We start from the raw sequence: 18,032 nt of genomic DNA on the forward strand, positions 1-18,032 counted from the left end.
TGCAGGTGTTTTCTGTCATACCTACAAATGAGGCCACAAAAAGAAGTGCATGAAAATTTTGGTGAGTAAGAACTTGACATTTGGAGTGCACCAGAATTTTAATCTAAGAGCTATGACAGCTTTCACCTTCTGCTGGAGGGTCAAAACTACAGAAATAATGCAAATTCCCCCACGCCCCCGGAGACACAGTTTTAGATTGCTAAAAATACCTGTGAAGATTACTGAAAAGCTGATAGTTACTGTCAACGTTGTATCTGTATTGTAGAAACTCCTGTTGTTATTAAATACAGCTTAAGTGTGCAACCAACGGGTGATCCTTGTTTTCAGAAATGTTTTTATGTATTGATTTGATATACATCTCCCCTGTCCCCATAATGGTTTGTCAAAGGGTTTTGGAACTTAAGATCTGGATTCTTAGAGTAAAAGATATGACAACCCTATGCCCATGGGCCTTCCCTCACTGAAGCAAGAGGTTTAAAAAGTTTCTTTCTGCCCCTACTGGTACAGGACCACTCCTGGTTGCAAGTTCTGCTATTGCTACGGTTAGGAAGAGTCATGTGTTTTAAGACACAGTTGTTCTACAGAAGGAAACAGAGGGTTCAAGAACATCCTTGTGCATCACTGGCCGAAGAGTGTGAGCTGGAGGTGTTACTGAAGACACGGAATGAATTTAGTTGTTCGCTGGACTCTGAAGGAAACAGCGGCTATATCCTATAGGTGTCCTGCTCTGGCAGTCTCTCTGGTTTCTCAGCTTGTGTCATAGTGAGGCTCAGAAAAAACACTGGTTCCTTTTGTTATCTTAAGAATTTCTGTGTTTCCAAGGGTTCCTGCAGATGAAGGTGCTGGGGAAGAGATGATGTTATTCTTGTAATGATTATAGAACATGAAGGAATATGTTATAGTTAAGCCCCACTGAGTTTAGCAATCTTTTATGGCTTAGGTTCTCTTAATCTGTTCAGCTGAGTCCTGAATACAAAATTCCAGACCTGCTCTGGAGACTATTCTTCTCACTTCCTGTAATTTAGGCGTCTGTCTTTATCTTCTAGCTTCCTTGCTCAGGTTCCTGTTATACTCTTCCTTTTGTTCCTACTGTAGATATGAAGCACAGACCAAGAAAGGACCCTTTGAGTACAAGAGTATTTCATTATTGAATGTATTGTCGTGCAGAGTTTTCAGCATTAGTTGTGTTCATCATGACATTCCAATTTGTAAAGGAGTTGATAAATACCTTGCCTATTTCAGTACAGGCTGGATAAATGATGTAGTCAAAGGATTTAATTGTTAAGTGGCTTCTGGGTTTGGGCTAGATTTCCAGTACAAGAAAAAATTATTTATAAAAGATGGATGCTGTGAAAATATATTCTGTTCTTGGTTACCCTTTTAATGGGACAGTGGGAGTTCTGTATATTCAAGAGAGGAGTGCAGCCTTCAGGGTTTTTTTTCCAAATATTAGAAGCTCAGGGCCATGTGCAAAGTTGCATGCATAATTACACATTTAATCTGAATGCACATTTACTGTGATTGCAAATGCAAATCAGGCTGTGTGCATGGAAATAGTCAGTTGAGTTTCAATACCTGAAAATCACATGAAGTCACAGTAATTGTGCATGCAGATTAAGCGCACAGTTGGGTATATATTTTTGCAAGTGGCCTTTTGCTTCAATGCTTTGAAAATGAGACCTTCTGAGCTAGTCATGAATGGGTGTTCCTTGTTATTTTCTTTTTCTAATGGCATTGCCAAAATTAGTGTACAACACACAGAGTAGATCTTGCATTCATTATTCTATAATTTGAACTTTATCAGAGATGCTTTCCAACATCTTTGTTGGGAAGAATGGCTTTTTATATCTGGGGCACGTTTCCAAGGAGAGTATCTGGGTGAGAAAAAAATACAGTAATACTGGAGTCTTTCACATCTAACTCATTTAGTTCTTCTATAGTTTATTTTCATGGCTATGTCTGTGTATATATTTAACCCAAAAATAGTTTTTTATGTACAAGATAATAGAAAATGTTCCCCATTTCATGTGACAGCAACCTGATCTGGAACAAAAAGCTGGAAATCTGTACAGCAAAACCAAACGAATTTATTAATATGGAAACAAGACAATAGCCAAATAGAAGGGAAAAAATTATATATAAATGATGATCTGATTTCTATTTTCAAATATTTTCTTAAACATGGAAGAAACATAAATTCTTCTTACTATTTTCTATTTCTTCACTCTGTTTTCATTATTAATTGACCATAATCTGACATTTAAAAAAAAAAAGAATTCAAGGTGGGTTGGCTGATTCTTACTCACTTTCAAAAGAACTCTCTACCCTGAACTGTTAAAAGGATAAAAAAGAAAAATTTGAAAGACAAAGAATAAAACTTCATTTTGAAATAGAAATTATTAAAAATTTCCCTTCCCCTCCCCTCCATAGAAGACCAAAGAATATTGAATAAAGAAAGACCTAAGCAAGAACCAGATCAGTGTAACTTGAAACAAGTTATCAAACTGTCCATAAACATCTGAAAAATAACTTGGAGATTACTAGAAGACTCAGACATTTGATATGTTCATCAGAAACAAAGGTAGTCAAAGCCAGGCAAAGCCTTCTTGCAAGACAGTAACAGGATTTTGGTATGGTAAAGGTAATAAAAAAAATACTAAGGTAATCAATAATAACAGCAACACTAACTTGATATAGAAATGTGTGATTAACTGATTAGCTAAATTGGGAAGTACTGTTCTGATACCAGTAAAATGGTATGAATATGGGAAATAACACTTATTCAGAGGGAACTTATCATTGTTCACAGCTGAAAGGAAGGAATTTTCCAAGTGTGGCATTTTAGAAAGAGGCAGTGATGTAGCTGAACATTTCCAGTCCTTTCCAGTCCTGTCTTTTATTGTACCCCCAAAATAATAGACAAATCAAAACATTTTATTTCATCAAAACCAAATAGAAAAATTGAAATGATTAATTTTGACATATCCACATATAAAGCTTAATTGAAATTGACATGTTCCACTTGGGGAAAAAAAAAGCCAAGTTGACAAAACTTCATCTTCTGATGTAAAACTGTTCCATCAAAGGTGTTTTGACTGGTTGTAATTTTCAGCAAACATGAAGCCATTACTTGAAATGCTTTTAAAAATCTTGCTGATAACCGCTGAAGACAGGCTGGAAAATAATATCTGTCTTTCAGGCTAATGACAGCCCCTGCAGCTTGGTCTTCATGCAAATGAATTCAAGACTGTAGATACCAGGATGTGACCCTCTATGTGTCCAGACAGAGGTCTTCTGCCTTTCAGGGGCTGCTGATCTGTCGTCTGCTGCTAGTATCAGCTACCTATGCAAAGTTCAAAAAGGAAAAATTTATATAGCTTAAAGAAAGCAGGATTGGGAGAAACTGTTGAATGAATGTGATTTTGGAAAGGTCTGAAAGTACTGTCTTAATAGTTTGAGAATTATACTAATCAAAGAACCCATTTATTGTTCAAGGGAAATTATTTTCTATTATTACTTCTGAGGAGTATTAATCTTTTGATAGAAGGCTTTTTCTGTGTCCTCTGCTTTGGGTGGGAAGAAAACTCATTCTGTTAGGGGATTTAGGCCATAAGAAAATACGTGACCCCAGATACAGGACACAGTGAAGAAGACTCTTTTTTCTCCTCAACAGTTCAGAGAAGGGTTCTTTTGCCCCACAGTGATTCTGCATCTACACCTGCTTGGCATATATATATATACACACACCAGAACTATCAGGTTTCCACTGCACACTTTGAATTATGAGGTGTAAGCAGTAAATTATCAGGAAACACTGATAAATTGTCGTAGATTTCTTTGGGTAAGAAGATTATGTACAGGTATGGAAACCAGATTAAAGAATGCCAAGACCTGGGGTGAGGACCTGAATTTTTAGTGTTGAAGAGAAAGCAAAAGGCCAACTAAAATATCTTTTTATGCTGGGAAGTAAAGGAAAGGTGGCAGAAGTTATGTTTACAGTAGGTAATGTACCGGTCATTTGCTGGAAATAGTTAACAAAGATTATGAAGAGTTTTCTCTCCTTACCAAAAGACTGATCCCATCTTAAATTATTGAAAGTAATTCAAATGTACTTCATGTCAAAGAGTGATATATGGAACCTGTAAAACTCCTGAACTTCCCTTTACACATAATGAGAAAATAATTGAATAAAACTGCTGGTGAGAGCTCTGTGACAAGGTATTCCTCAGGCTAACCTGTATTGTAATGTTGTGATGATTTTTGGTGTTCTAAGGTTGTAACTTTCTCAGAAATTGCTATTATTTTGATTCAACGTGGGATAAATTTCCATATGCTTTTCTCCTACTTCCAAAGTCCTTTTCAGGAATAAACCTCTTGTAGGTTATGTTCCTTTTTCTCACTCTAACAGGCTGGCTTTTGAAAGTTCTGTTTTCTTAGTCATTTAGGCATTACATCGTTAAGTAAAATAAAAGTATTTTCATTGAATGGGTGATTACGGGGGAGAAAGAGGAGAAGAAATAGTTTGGCAACTTGATATACATGTCGATATAGACACAGATATAGATATAGATATAGATCAAAAAAAAAATAGAAGTGTCAAAAAAAGATAAGAGAAGTACAAGATGATAAGAGTTTTCAAAGTGTCCTGTTGGGAGGAGCTGGAGTCTCCATATCCCTGGACAATCTTTTCATATAATCCCCAGAATGTGTGACTCACTTCCTCCCACAATCAGGATTTGATTTCCCATCAGTTCCAGAGCCAGCACAGCCTGGAAAATTATACAGCTCCTACACAGAGACTGTGTTTGAACTGCTGGAGAGTACCATCTCCTCTTCTACCTGGACAACATCCCTATGTTCTAGAAGACAACCTTATACCAGAGGTGACTGCTCTGCCTCCTCTCTTCTACATTTTCTGGTTGGATTTTTCTTTTTTTTTTATTCTAGTTGTGTTTTCACTGTTGAGTCTTTCAGATGTTTCAGGTATAAAAATAACTGGCACTTAAGTATCTTCTAGCTCCTAAATGGGACATAAAGACTTTTGGTCAGATATCTGGCTAACACTTAGACGTTTTCATGGTTCTAGGAAGTCATATTTTGGCAGAATCTGGAATAATTTGATTAAAATCCATATTCTTTTAATGAAAAATATTTTTTAAATAATCTAAAGAGTAATTCAAGTATTTTGAAACAAGATTTTGGTTTAAGCCCAGGCAAAACTAGAAGCACAGCCACTCCCTGTCTCCCCCCTAGTGGGATGGGGAAGTTCATTGGAAGGGTAAAAGGAAGCAGATTTGGGGGTTGAGATAATGATGGTTTAAGGTAGGTAAAACAAAAGCTGTGAATTCAAGCAACACAAAACAAGGACTTACTTCACCATTTCCCATGGGCAGGCAGGTATTCAGCCATCCCCAGGAAAGGAGGGTTCCATCACACGTAGTGTTGACTTGGGAAGAAAAATGCCATAACTTCAAGCACCACCTCTGTTGGGGTCCCTTCCCCCCTGCCGTGGGGTCCTGGGAGAGGGGCCGCGGGGGGAAGGCACAGGGTTTCCCTAGCCCCTGGTCAGCCTTGTTCCCCATTGGTTGTCTTGTGTTCCCCTGCGTGGGCAAGGACCCTCAGGTCCCGTGATTGCCTCAGTTCCTTGGCACATCCTCAGCCATGTGGCTGGAGAAATAAACATCTCTCTGAAACATCTATCAAGAATCGGTCCATATATATTTCTTTTCCACCGGCCTCCTTGTTTGATACGCATGTTACAGTGTCCGCACTGTAACACACCTCTTCCTCTTTCTTATTGCTAAGCATGATGCCACATATTATGATATATCCCTTAATTCCATTGAAGTCAGCTGTGCCAGGTATGCCTTCTTCCCGCTGATGGTGCACTCCCAGCCTGTTCACAGTCTGAGAAGCAGAAAAGGCCTTGATGCAATGTAAGCGCTGCTCAGCAGCAAATAAAATATTTCCTATGAAAGTGTTTTCTGAATGGAAACGAATTGTTCCCCAAATCAAAATTCTCTACAGGAAAACTTCCATTTTAACAGTAAAAAAATTTCATGTGGGAAATCATTGTGATTTTTTCCCCAAAATGTACAACATGTAACATGATCTGCCTAGTCTGCAGGGAAGCTGAATCCAAATGAAAATGAAAATAGAAGTCCTGTGATGTCCCTAAGCAGATTACAGTAAAATATTTTGAATTTGGAATGCTAAAATATTCTGTCTTGATCTCAAATGCTGAAATGAAATTTGGGTAGTTTGAATTTTCATTATGATTCAAAACAAAGTCAAATATTTTTCTTGAGAGCAAGAGAAATTACATGACATCAGACAAGGGCTGATGGATAGAAAACAACAAGGGTAAAGGAACTAGGAGGCAAACTTGGTATTAATTTTTGTTGTTGGATGCATTAAAAGGAAATCATGTCAGGCTGGGAAGCCTGAAGAATTGTTTCAAAAATTGAAGGTGGTAATCTAATTGTCTGGTAGTATTTTTGAGGGTGTTTTTCCTCTGGGGAGGAAATACAGAACTGGAAATAAATGCATACAAAGTAAATAAATTTAAAAGAATTTATAAAATACTTCTATAAAAACAAAGCTTTGAACAATGTCAGATGAATATTGCCTGTAAATATTAGAAAGTGAAGCTATGCCTTCATCTCCAGAATCCTCATTTTGCTCCTGGCTGAAGACCTGGTACACCATATGTGGGCAGTCTGACTCCAACCCCCCCATTACACCTGCAGATAGGAAAACTGTTTGAACTTGCAGTTAACTACTCCTTCAAATAGAATGTGTAAAAGGTACAAGAAACCTCTGTGGAATCCATATTATCAATCATAATATGAAAAGAATGAGTCCCCAAAGATAAACAACTTGGCATGGTAGGGCTGGTATTTTGTTAAAGGCCTTGTTGCCCCCAGTAAGAAAGGGTCTATTAACTTCAAACACATGGAACCACAATAATTAAATTAGGTCACTCCTCATGTAATAGTTTCAAATTTCATAAAGTGCAGCTTGTGGTTATGTCATGTGTTTCACATTGAAAGCCCTAGTTGACTTCCCAAACTCTTCAATACTACCAGTATTGAAATATCACTACCAGTGATATTTACCATAGCTTGACCACAACATTTTCCAAGCTGATGTTAATAATACATACCCAGTCTTGTAAGTCTGACCATCTTTTCCTTCTCAATAATCAAATAGTTGTGGTGTGATTGTGGGTGACTTAAATGTATGAGTGCCTTGCTGTGAGGATGAAAACGGCAGTGATAAGGTCCTGGCTTAATTATGGGTAGTGATAATGGGTTGTTGAAAGCATCCTTTTAAAAGGGATGCAACTGCAAAAGCTTACTTAGGCAAGAAGAATGAACAGTCTCTAGAGAGCAAATACAAATAACCTAACTAGTTTAAATTTTTCTCCATTGTCTAATAAATTTAATTTCATTTTCTTCTCTAGGGCATTGGTTGGAGATGGTGTGTGTGCATGACACAGAAAGATTTTTAATCAGAGTAGAGCTGTTTGGGTATCATTTGTTATGAAAACTCTTGGATCACAAATCATTGCTCAGCAAGTAAATAACTACACAGAACAAGAAACTTTTGGGTTTTGTTGTAGTATGTTACTATTTCCAGAATGAGGCTCTGTTGAAAACAGAGACATTGGCATGTCCATTCAGCCTGCTTTGTTTCATTTAATTAATTTTGTTCGCAGACATAACAAACACATTACTTATTTAGTTTATTCTGTTGTTAAGTAAATACCAAAACTAGGATACATTTCTTTTTGTCCTTTGATTTAGCAATAATGTATTTCAGGAAGACAAAGGCACTTCATGAAAACTGGAGTAAAGATCTATGCTTCATCTTAGGTTAAAATATTTATTAAAAACATAATTTGAAATATTTCAGTAAAATTAAATGAAAGAAAAAATATTGAGTTTAATATATTTATTGAACATAATTTGAAATATTTCATTAAACTCAATACTCTGTTTTTCTTTCATTTGATTTTACACTAGTGTGATATCCTCCGTAAGTGCTATTTTACTATCTATTGCATGCATCTTTCTGAAGAGTCTTTGAAAAAAGAAAATCAGAAAAACTTATATTATCAAACAGTAATTGTCAGAAACCAAATAATCTCCTGCCTGTAAAGAACCTGAGTCCTAGCTCCCACCCTGCCCCTAGCACCTGCTATTATCATCTTCTTTGGTTTTGGGGCCTGTACACGTGTCTCTTGCAGAGCTTATTCTATCGATCTGCAAATTAAATAATTTGGCTTTCAGCATGTAATTTCAAAACCTTAAATTTTTATTACCTTCTCACTGCATTTTTAAAAATGTCACAGCATTTTGTTACCCGGATGGTTTTTGCAAGTCAAGCCTTCAGTGAGACTACAAGTTTGTGAATAAAGGATCATTTACTGAGTAGTAAATGCCAACAGATACACACTGACTTTGAAATGTAGATTTAAGGTAAATATTAGAACACTTCACTGTACTCCACTATCACTTCCCAACATCAAGTCACAAGCACAAATTTTTCAGTGATAAAATAGATAAATATGTTCCAAATCATCATGTGTTGCTGTCTGCAGATTTTTATTAATGTTTTTTTTTTGTTTTTCTTTGTCTTGATCAACCTTTTGTCACCTTAGCTGGTCCTTTGGGTCAATAGATTTATGAAAAAAAAGTTATCAAAATGCTCATGTATCTCTAGCTCTATTATTGTCCTATTATCTCCTTTGGAACAATAAGAGGGTCATAGTTTTCTCTTTCTCTTACAGTTCATGTCGCTCTACGGGTTCTGCTAATGCAGATAGGTGTTGATGTACCTTCCTCATCTTCACAGGGAACCTGAAGAGATTCACCACAGAGGACAATGAAATACCAAAGCAGCAGCTTTGGAAAAGTAACCAGTTGTTGTCAGTTTAGATCAAGGCACAGAAATGAAAGGGCTCGAATGAGGTCTTGGCAAAGGCATTTCTAAAGAAGTTTGTATGTATGATAAGAGGTTAGAGCTGTAGAGGGGATTTGGAAATGTATATTCTTTCTTAAGCTTTACTTATCATCTGAGAAATTATTTTGAAATATTATTTTAGTAACTAATTTTGGCCCAGCTCATGAAAAAAGGTGTCTAGATGTGTAAATTTGAATGCCTGCTTAATCAAAATTCGGTAGCCCAGGCTCAAAGTTGCCATGTAAAAACTATCCTGCTGTGGTGGTCTAACTTTGGAACAGCCTAAACAGAACACAACCTCTTTGTCTGAAGTTTCGCTTCCACAACTGTCTTGTCTCACACTCCAACATAAGTCTCAGTAGCAGACCCCAGTCCTCCTGCATTTTCACTGTGCGTAGTTATGGCTACTTTAAAATGGGTCAGTTGAAGGAAAACAAGTTATTACTAGGCTAGGTGTACACATTTGTTAAAGTAGTGAGTGATTACACAAAGCCTCTGTTTTTCCAGTGGTACAGGTTTGCATTTGCATTCCCTGGAATGTAGTAGTAGTAGTAGTCAAACCAGTAGACTATGGCCCAGGTTGGAACTGGGGGTAAATTCTAATCCCCAGCTACCCTCTTCTAGAGGAGTAAAATACCAAAGAAATGGGTTATTGCAAATCACTAAAATTGTGCCTTATTTTTAAATTTTCCTCATAAGTTGCTGATTCTATAATACAATAATAGTATAAATGTTTCAAAAATAAAAATGCAGGGTCTTAAAAGTGAACAGTACGAATAACTACCTAGTGCAGTGAGTTTCTATTTGATAGGAGCAAAATTTAATGAAAAACCATGCTCCTGAGAACAGAATAGAACAATTATGATTACTTAAGATAAAACTAAAAAAAAAAGGGAAAAGGGTGAAATAATGCAAAGGAAGTAAATTTCAACATAGACATTAACATACATAAGAAATATGTTTATAATATATAAAACAAAATAGTAAATTTAGCATTATTACAATACAAAATGTTATAAGCAATTGGGGTTGCTTGTGACCCATGGACAGTCCAAGAGAAATGTATGGATAGAAGTAGTGGTAAAGCTGCTTCTACCTAAGCTGTACTTCTAAAGAGAAGATATTCTTTCTGAAATTCTACACTGTTCAAGATTTATTGAGCAATACTAATACTGCATTTTCAGTCCTATTATATTCCAGCTATTATATTCTGTAGGAAGCTATGAGATGAAGGACATCATTTTCCTTAAGAATTATCATCCTTTTGCAATTGTAAAAGTGACATGTTAAAGGAAATAGGGGATCCCTCATGCATCTACAGAAACAAAAGAGTTTGAATGGAATCCTGACAACTGTCTAGGTAATTTGGTCAGAGAGAGACTGTGTTTGTAAAATATGACTACTTCGACATTAAAAACAAAAAGAAGAAAAAAGAGAAAAAAAGAAAAGGAAAAAAAAGAAGGAGCTCCTTTATTAGGCATTCTTCAATTCCAGTCTATAAAGAAGGGACAGCACAGGTCTGAAAATAAGATTTCAGTTATGCTATCACATGTGTGTAAGAGAGAAAGGGGTTGTACAGGGGACATGGTGTCACTTTACCATTACTGTGAAATAAAGGCGTTTCACAGTAATAATATTGTAACAGCATAGTGGTTCTACTGGATATAACAAATGTGTGGCAAATTGCATTATTATGCCATCACTTTTTCTGTGAAGTATTTTTTTCACAAATATTACTTAGAAACTGGACTACAGGGAAAACTAACTCAGTACAAGTGAGGACTTTTCCAGCTCCCACTGAACTCACTGTAAAGAGTCCCATCAGCTTCAGTGAACCTTATAGAAAACAAATGAACTATGTTTTTATTTACAGCTGGGACTCATGCAGCTCAGAGACACAACTTGAAACCTGTAAGTGTCAATAAAGGAATTCTATGATAAGGGCTACAAACAAGATTGAAAAAAAAGATTTAAAGGAAAAGCTCCATATGGTGCAGATACACAGAGCAGCTATACAACAAGTGGAAAAAACCCATGGCAGCATCTAAGATCTCTTTTCCTCAGGGCAAATGCAAAGCACAAAGCCATGCTAACCCTTCACCTCTAACTACTACACAGTGGTATTTTATTCCTGCATGCCTTTTCCCACATGAGGATATGTATAAGCTGATATTGCTCTAGAGAAAATAAATCCTGTTTAATATAATTAAGACATGCACACGTTCATGCGTACATCTATATTCCTGTGAGGATGCTTGTACAAAAAACTACTTACACCTGGAGGCACTGGAGTGAAAGACTGAAAGAAGATGTAGCTTGTCATGTTGCTGGGAAAATTCTAACATATTCCAGTGCCAACAAATTCGTGGTTTTATCAGCATTAAATATTTTAGGTGACTATTTCTCCAATTTTATTGCACTAACAGGGCAAGATTCTTCTGGAACCTTAGTTCATATACTATCAACATATACTACCATATACTATCTCCTGTTGGTATCAAAGCAAAAAAAGGAATTCATTCACCATTTCCCATTGTCAGGCAGGTGCACAGTCTATGTCCACCTTCCCTTGAATCCTATCATCAGATGACAGGGAGGACAACACCACATCCACTTCATTCCACCCATAAGGAAGTTGTAGACAGCAGTGAGGTCACCCCTCAGTATCATCTTCCCTTAGCTGAACAAACCCAGTATCCTCACCCACTCCTCATAAATCCTGCCCACTTGTCCTTTCATTATATTTGTTGCCCTCCTTTAGACACATTCCAAATCTTTTCCATTACACTTATACTGTTGAGCCCAAAACTGCACACAAGGGGAGGTTGCACCAATGCTGTGTATAAGTGGGACAATAACTTCTTTTAATGAGTTTTTTTTGCTGCACTTACTGCTGAAAGCCTTCAGTTCCCTTTTTGCATTTCTGCTCTCCAACCTCTTGTCTCTGGTCTATACATACCCCTCCCCAGGTGCAGAATCCAGCATTTGTCCTTGTTAGATTTCACACAGTTGGTGATTTCCCAGTGTCCTAATCAAGATGTCTCTGTAAGCCCTCTTTGGAATCAGTGATTCCACTTAATACATTATCAGCCATAAACTTCGTGTGCACTCGACACCTATATCCAGGTCACTGATAAAAATGCTGAAGAGAACTGGCCCTAAAACTGAGCCCTGGATTAGCACCCATGTCTTACCAGATATTACCCCATTCACTTCAATTCTTTGAGCCTGAACGTTCACCCAATCGTTCATCCATTTTATTTTATCACAGACCTAAGACAATACTCTCAAACTGTTCAGGCCCCAGGACTCGAGTGCCCTGGAAGCCCTGGGCCTTGCAGAACTGTCAAGACAGTTGTGTAGCTTACCTTATCCACATCCACTTAGCAAGATGCCTCCTCCATGATGAAAGGGGAAGCACTGTGCAGAGAAAAGAGGGATCTCTCTTGTGCCCTGGTGAATGCTACTTCCTCTCTCCCCAGGTAAAACTCGCGGGTGGTCTGGTAAAAGGGCAGCTCAGGCGAGTTGACAGTGCCTTATCCACTGCGCTAGGGGAAAATAAAACCAAAATATCTTTATTTCTCTGAGTTATTTTATTAATATTTCTCTGAAGAAAATAACTAGTTTTATTTTGAGTATTCTCACTGTACACTCAATCCACAGTTTCTGCCAGTTCATTTTATGTACTTTATTTGTCATAATGGATATTAATCTGCTTCAACTAAAGAGATTAAAACCTAAGGAAAGGCAACAGAAATCTTACCACCTACATCTCTCTGGAAATGAAAGTTGACAGGAAATATTACATAAGAAACTAAACTGATCATTATGAAAACAGCTGAAATAACAGATGGTACTGGAAAGTAATGTATTTTTTTAAATGACATTTGTATAGGGCCTACAGATGTAGTCTCAAGAGGATGTCAAGCATAGAGAGCAGTTGACAGAATGACAGCAAAAGATCTGATATGTTTTAATGCAGATTTTTCTTTCCCCTGCCTGTATGTAGGGAATAGCCACCAAATATGCAGCACTCTTTTCTAATGACTGGAAGGCATAATGAGAGGATTTAACAAGAAGGGTTTTATTCATTTCAAGTGGAAGCTTTTGGATGTGAGATTGATTTACTTATACCACTTTTAGGTCTGGCTGGTGGTCTAGGAGACTCCCTTTCATCAGTTTGTTCCATTTTGAGAAAACAGTTTTGTTTAGATTCTGTAGATGTAAGACAATTCTGAAAGGAAAAGAAGATGAAAACAGAAGGGACAGCTATTTTGTAGTAACTAAGTACTAATTTCTTATGGTGCTGTATTTTCCCCACTGCTTTTTCCTATTAATCGTCTGCACCTTCCACATGGGCCCCCCTTCCCCTGTCCCTAGTCCTGGCCACTCCCTCAGGTTCTCCCTATTGGTTTCTGTACCCCAACTCTGCCCATGTACCAGCCCTGCGCTCTGAGAAAAACCCCCTGCTGCCTGACCTGGTGGTCTCTCTAGGTCACTCTGCCTCTGGGAAGCAGTGGACCAACATGTAAAAATAAAGTTTCCTGATGGAGATACCCTTCTTGCCTCCTTTACTATCACTGTGTTGCAGGGCCCAGCTAACTGGAGCAGGAGCTCAGGGCTGTTCAAAAGCACTATGTGGGGCGGAATGACCGCCCTGCCCTAAGCAGCCACGCTGTGCTCTCCGGGAAGGTTGTGGCTTGCTAAACCAAACCAAGCAACGCAACAATTTCTTATGAATATTTTTTAGAGAGTTACATCAACTTTCAGAAAGATTAGACATAGCCTGGCTTCAGAGAGCAGTAATGGCAAACTGTCTTCATTTATTCTCATTTCAAATGCCACTGATTAATAATGTCACCATCTGATGAACTACATAGAAAGGCTTTCCACTGTACAATGACTAAAACACAGTGCATTTTCTAGAGACCTGAGGGAACTGGCCATAACTCAAGGCTTCCCCTTTCCAACCTGTGTGCCACATCCTCTCTCAGCAAACTTCTTAGATGAGAACTCAGCTTCAGTATCTTTGGAGTTTCCATACAGTGGGATAGCTTTCAGGCGGCAGGGTGGTCACCATCACTGAGTCAGATCGCAGCTTTCTAGATTGTAAAAGGTAGATATGGCCCCTGACACTCAAAGAAGAGACTGTCAGCCTCTGGAAAAACTAGTCTAATCATAAGACCTGGCAGGCCATGACCAAAGGCTGCTATCGGCCTTCTGTACCTGTTAGGAGAAAATGCTGGTTGATGTTGTGGGGGTTTTTTTGCAAGGTATGAGGTAGACCCTGCCCTGAATATTGTCTTTAAACTGTAGCCCTACCTATAAGATGAGAATGACACTACTCATTTCTCTCGTCCTTAGTCTCTTTATATACAGTATGATCTGTACTTCAATGTATGTGTGAGAGACTGAAGACAATAGTGCTGATGGCAGTTGGTATTGTTGGCCCTGTGATACTCTTTCTCCTGCATGCATTGTAAAAATAATACTTTTTAATTACTATTTAACATTTTGTTATCTTTAGATCTCAGAGTGTTACACAAAGAAATATTATGGCCTCTATTTCCAGATGAGGAAATGAAGAGGCAAGTGAAAAACATGTAAAAGCAAGTATACCATGGAAGCGAAGTAGGGGAGGACAGAGAGTCCATTGCTTTCTCTGTTAGGATGACCTACAAAAATAAGATATTTTTGTCTGCTTCTACCTTCTTGAGGGGAGAGAAGACTGCTGAACAGAAAAGCTTGAAGATATCTCTAAGTGATATATTTTTAGTGGTTTTAGTAAAGTATGTTTTTGAGAGATGTTATATGTGTAGATATCTGCTAATGTTCCATAAATCTGTTTGAATAAGTAACTTAATTATTGCTCCATATCTTGTTTAATATAAATGCCTTGTTAGTTAGATTTAAGACAAGCTAGCATTTTATTATTTGGATTTTTTCTGGAGGAAATTTTACTAAAAGTATTTTCATTATTTTACTGTTGCTCTAGATTAATTAGACTATGAGTTAAAAAGTATCAAGGTGTTTCTGTACATTTGTTGCTTTTTAGCTGTGACTATGTAGTGTGAATGAACACGGAATGATGGTAGTGCTACTAGGACCAGGAGGGATCAGAGACCTAGGAACTGGATGTTTCACAGAGTCAAATTGGCTTTACCAGCATGAGTTAAATCAAGGAGCCCTTTTGAATGAACATTCATAGTCACACAGGTAACACTCATGTAGATGAATAAGAAAAAAACCTGAATACCCTGGTCTTCTGGCTCATTGTAAGTTGGTTTCTTTCCAAAAGACTTTGGTCTCAACCACACCAGCAGCGATTTTTTAATATAAGTTGTAATTTTCCATCTCTCACTTACTCAAAGATCACACACTGGCCAAAACTTTATCAAGCTATTACTAAAAAATCAATATGCTGCTTATCTCCCTGAATCCTCTTCTGTAGTCTTAATTACAGTAACAATGAAGCCAGTATTGCAAGTGCCATCTGAGATGGACTATTCAGAGGATCATTATGTTTGTACTCATTATAATCCTGGTGGGATGAAATTTTCTTTCAAGAGCATTGAATGTTTTCTTGTGCAGGTTTGAGTGGTTGCTCACATTTTAAACATGCTGTGTAAAATCTCTATTTGATATCTGTTAGAATAGGGCAATAAATACATACCTATATAGCCTTTACCAGGTGTCAGCTTGACCTTCCAGTTCCCACTCCCTGAAAATCTGAAAAGTGTGTGTACAGACAAAGTATTCCAGGTTGGGCGATAAAAAAATGAAGAAAAGCTATTGCACAAGCTATGAGGAACAGAAACATCTAGTATATTTTTGCTAGACTGTACTGCCTTAAGAAGACAGTATCTTCTCAATGAAAATCAGTTCTCTTCTCACACTGAAATAATATTTCAAAAATGTCCCTTGCAAGCACTCTGTAAGCCATGAGACTACACATTTGTTTCTGAGAGTGTGGGGAGAGAGGCTAAGAGAGTACATGGATAAAATACAGAACCAGTCCTTTTCAAGAACACTCTTTGTAGCCCTCTTTCAGTGATGATGATGTCTACGAGGACTAGTGGCTAAAAAAATTTTCCTCATTCAAGCATACTGTGTGCACACTATCGGCATCAGGTTGTAGTTTTCTCTTTCGGTTTTTGAACAACATCTCCACAGGAAAAAATGCCCTGTAAAATGCTTCTAGTGTGCAAATCTGGTATCTTGGAAAAGTGAATCCTCATCCTAATGCATGAAAATCAGTGGGGACATTGACATGATCCAGCGCTAAGATTTGTAATCAGGAGATTAGGTAGAATTTACAGCTCTAGTTCCATCTCCTTTCAGGCAAGCTACTGTACTTCTTTAGTGTTCACTTATTTTGTCTCAGATGACTTATTGTGTAATTGTTTTCATCACTAAAATCTAGTGGAGTAAGTACTAGACTAGTAGGGCTAGATCTTCCACTGTCAGATGGTCTCATTAAACATCAGACTAAGCTTAGTCATATGTATAGACTCCCATACATACTAATATCAGGAAGTTTTCACCACGCTTTGACTAACTTTGCAAGTAGTTCAGTTGCCTTCCTAGTGTGTTGTGAAGAATTAATTTTCAGTGCAGCTGCAATCTTTTTAGTGACTGAGAAACAAGTGTGAATGCTGAGAATATATTGTGATTCCTTATCTTCATCCATGAGAAATTGCAACTGCCACAGATGGTGTTGCAACTTCAAACCCTGCTGGCACTGAACAGCACTGTAATGTTAATTTAAAACAAAAATGTAGAAGTCAATTCAGGATGCTGCTGAATGGCATTGGAAAACCTTTACTATACTGAATGAAAGAGGTAGGCTAAATTGTCAAGCAAATCTTGGTTTTATGGGCAAGCTGTTTTTAATAAAAGGATTTGGAGTTTTCTTCTAATTAGGTTAATTTCTTCTTTCAAAGTGTAGTAACTAGAATAAAGGGAGACATGAAGTGGGTCTAAATATTTTTGATTGCAGTAGTAATTTGTTAACTGTTTACCAATTAATTATTTTTGTACAATGACTGTATCTCTTGCTGTGTCTTTTGTAAAGTCTCATGTATGTTGTACTATTTTGCTAGCATTTGACATAAAAACCCCATCAATTGAAAACAGGACTAGAACTATATTTGAAACATTAAAGTTATGTAGAGAATAAGATATACAATTTGGTATTTCACAACAAGAAGGACACTTCAGTGAAGACTTACATTATAGAAAAAGACAGGCACCTGTGATGTCTTTTGAAATGTTCTAAAAAACATTTGTTACAAAACATTGCACCTTAGCAGATGGTTTGGTGTTTTCTTATTAAAAAAAAAAAAAGATTCCTATTCATGGGCTGAGTTGAGCCATATTCATGGTTACTGTCGCTGTCATCTGCTAGGGACTTAATTGAAAGCATGTGATTGTTCTATACGGCAAGAACATCATCATAAAAACAGACAATTTACTGTGCAGTAACAGTAAAATGCACTAACTCTCACCTTGATGACTGAACAATGTCTTCACTCTGCAATGAAATGGTTCTTTCTTCAGCGTGGTCTCTCCCCACACCACTGTGCTAAAAGTTCATTACCGACGCCCCACTGGTCTCTGGTCCACCGCCCCTCCCCTCCCTTCTCCCATTGGCCCCTGTTATGTCACTCAACCTTGCCTCTGCCCCCTAGCCCTCAGACTATTGGCTTCTGGTGCTCTGCCCGCCCCTGGGACCCTTTGGGATAAAAACCATGCGCAGGCTTTCGTTCTTGGTTCTTTGCCTCTGTTGCTTTCAAGTGTGTTGGTTCCATTTAATGCCTCAGAATTGCATTCAGAGAACCCCTCTAACCTTTTCGTCTCTGGTTCAGGCTTAGACTGTGTGTGTGAGTGGCTGTTTGCAACTACCTGCAAGGGTGAGATTGTGTGCACGCATGGGTGCTAGCAGAGTGCCACCTAAGTGTCTCCACGAGGGACCCTGTGGAAAAACGCGGCATCAATCCACTGACACCCTCCCTACAATATAGGTTCTCCTAATTTATCTTGCTTATCTAAGGTTTGATCCAAAA

General features: G+C 37.7%; 1 long non-coding RNA gene across 1 annotated transcript; it reads right to left on the bottom strand.

The window, feature by feature from the left end:
- Positions 1-2,133: 2,133 nt before the first annotated feature.
- Positions 2,134-17,562, bottom strand: LOC108448211. The gene is made up of 3 exons (XR_001864025.1): positions 17,475-17,562; positions 12,336-12,515; positions 2,134-3,343 (listed from the first exon to the last, which is right to left on the bottom strand). It is a non-coding gene; the product is annotated as an uncharacterized LOC108448211 (long non-coding RNA).
- Between the last annotated feature and the right edge of the window lie 470 nt (positions 17,563-18,032).

Source organism: Corvus brachyrhynchos, unplaced genomic scaffold (assembly GCF_000691975.1).
Source record: "Corvus brachyrhynchos isolate BGI_N302 unplaced genomic scaffold, ASM69197v1 scaffold37, whole genome shotgun sequence".
Taxonomy (NCBI): domain Eukaryota; kingdom Metazoa; phylum Chordata; class Aves; order Passeriformes; family Corvidae; genus Corvus; species Corvus brachyrhynchos.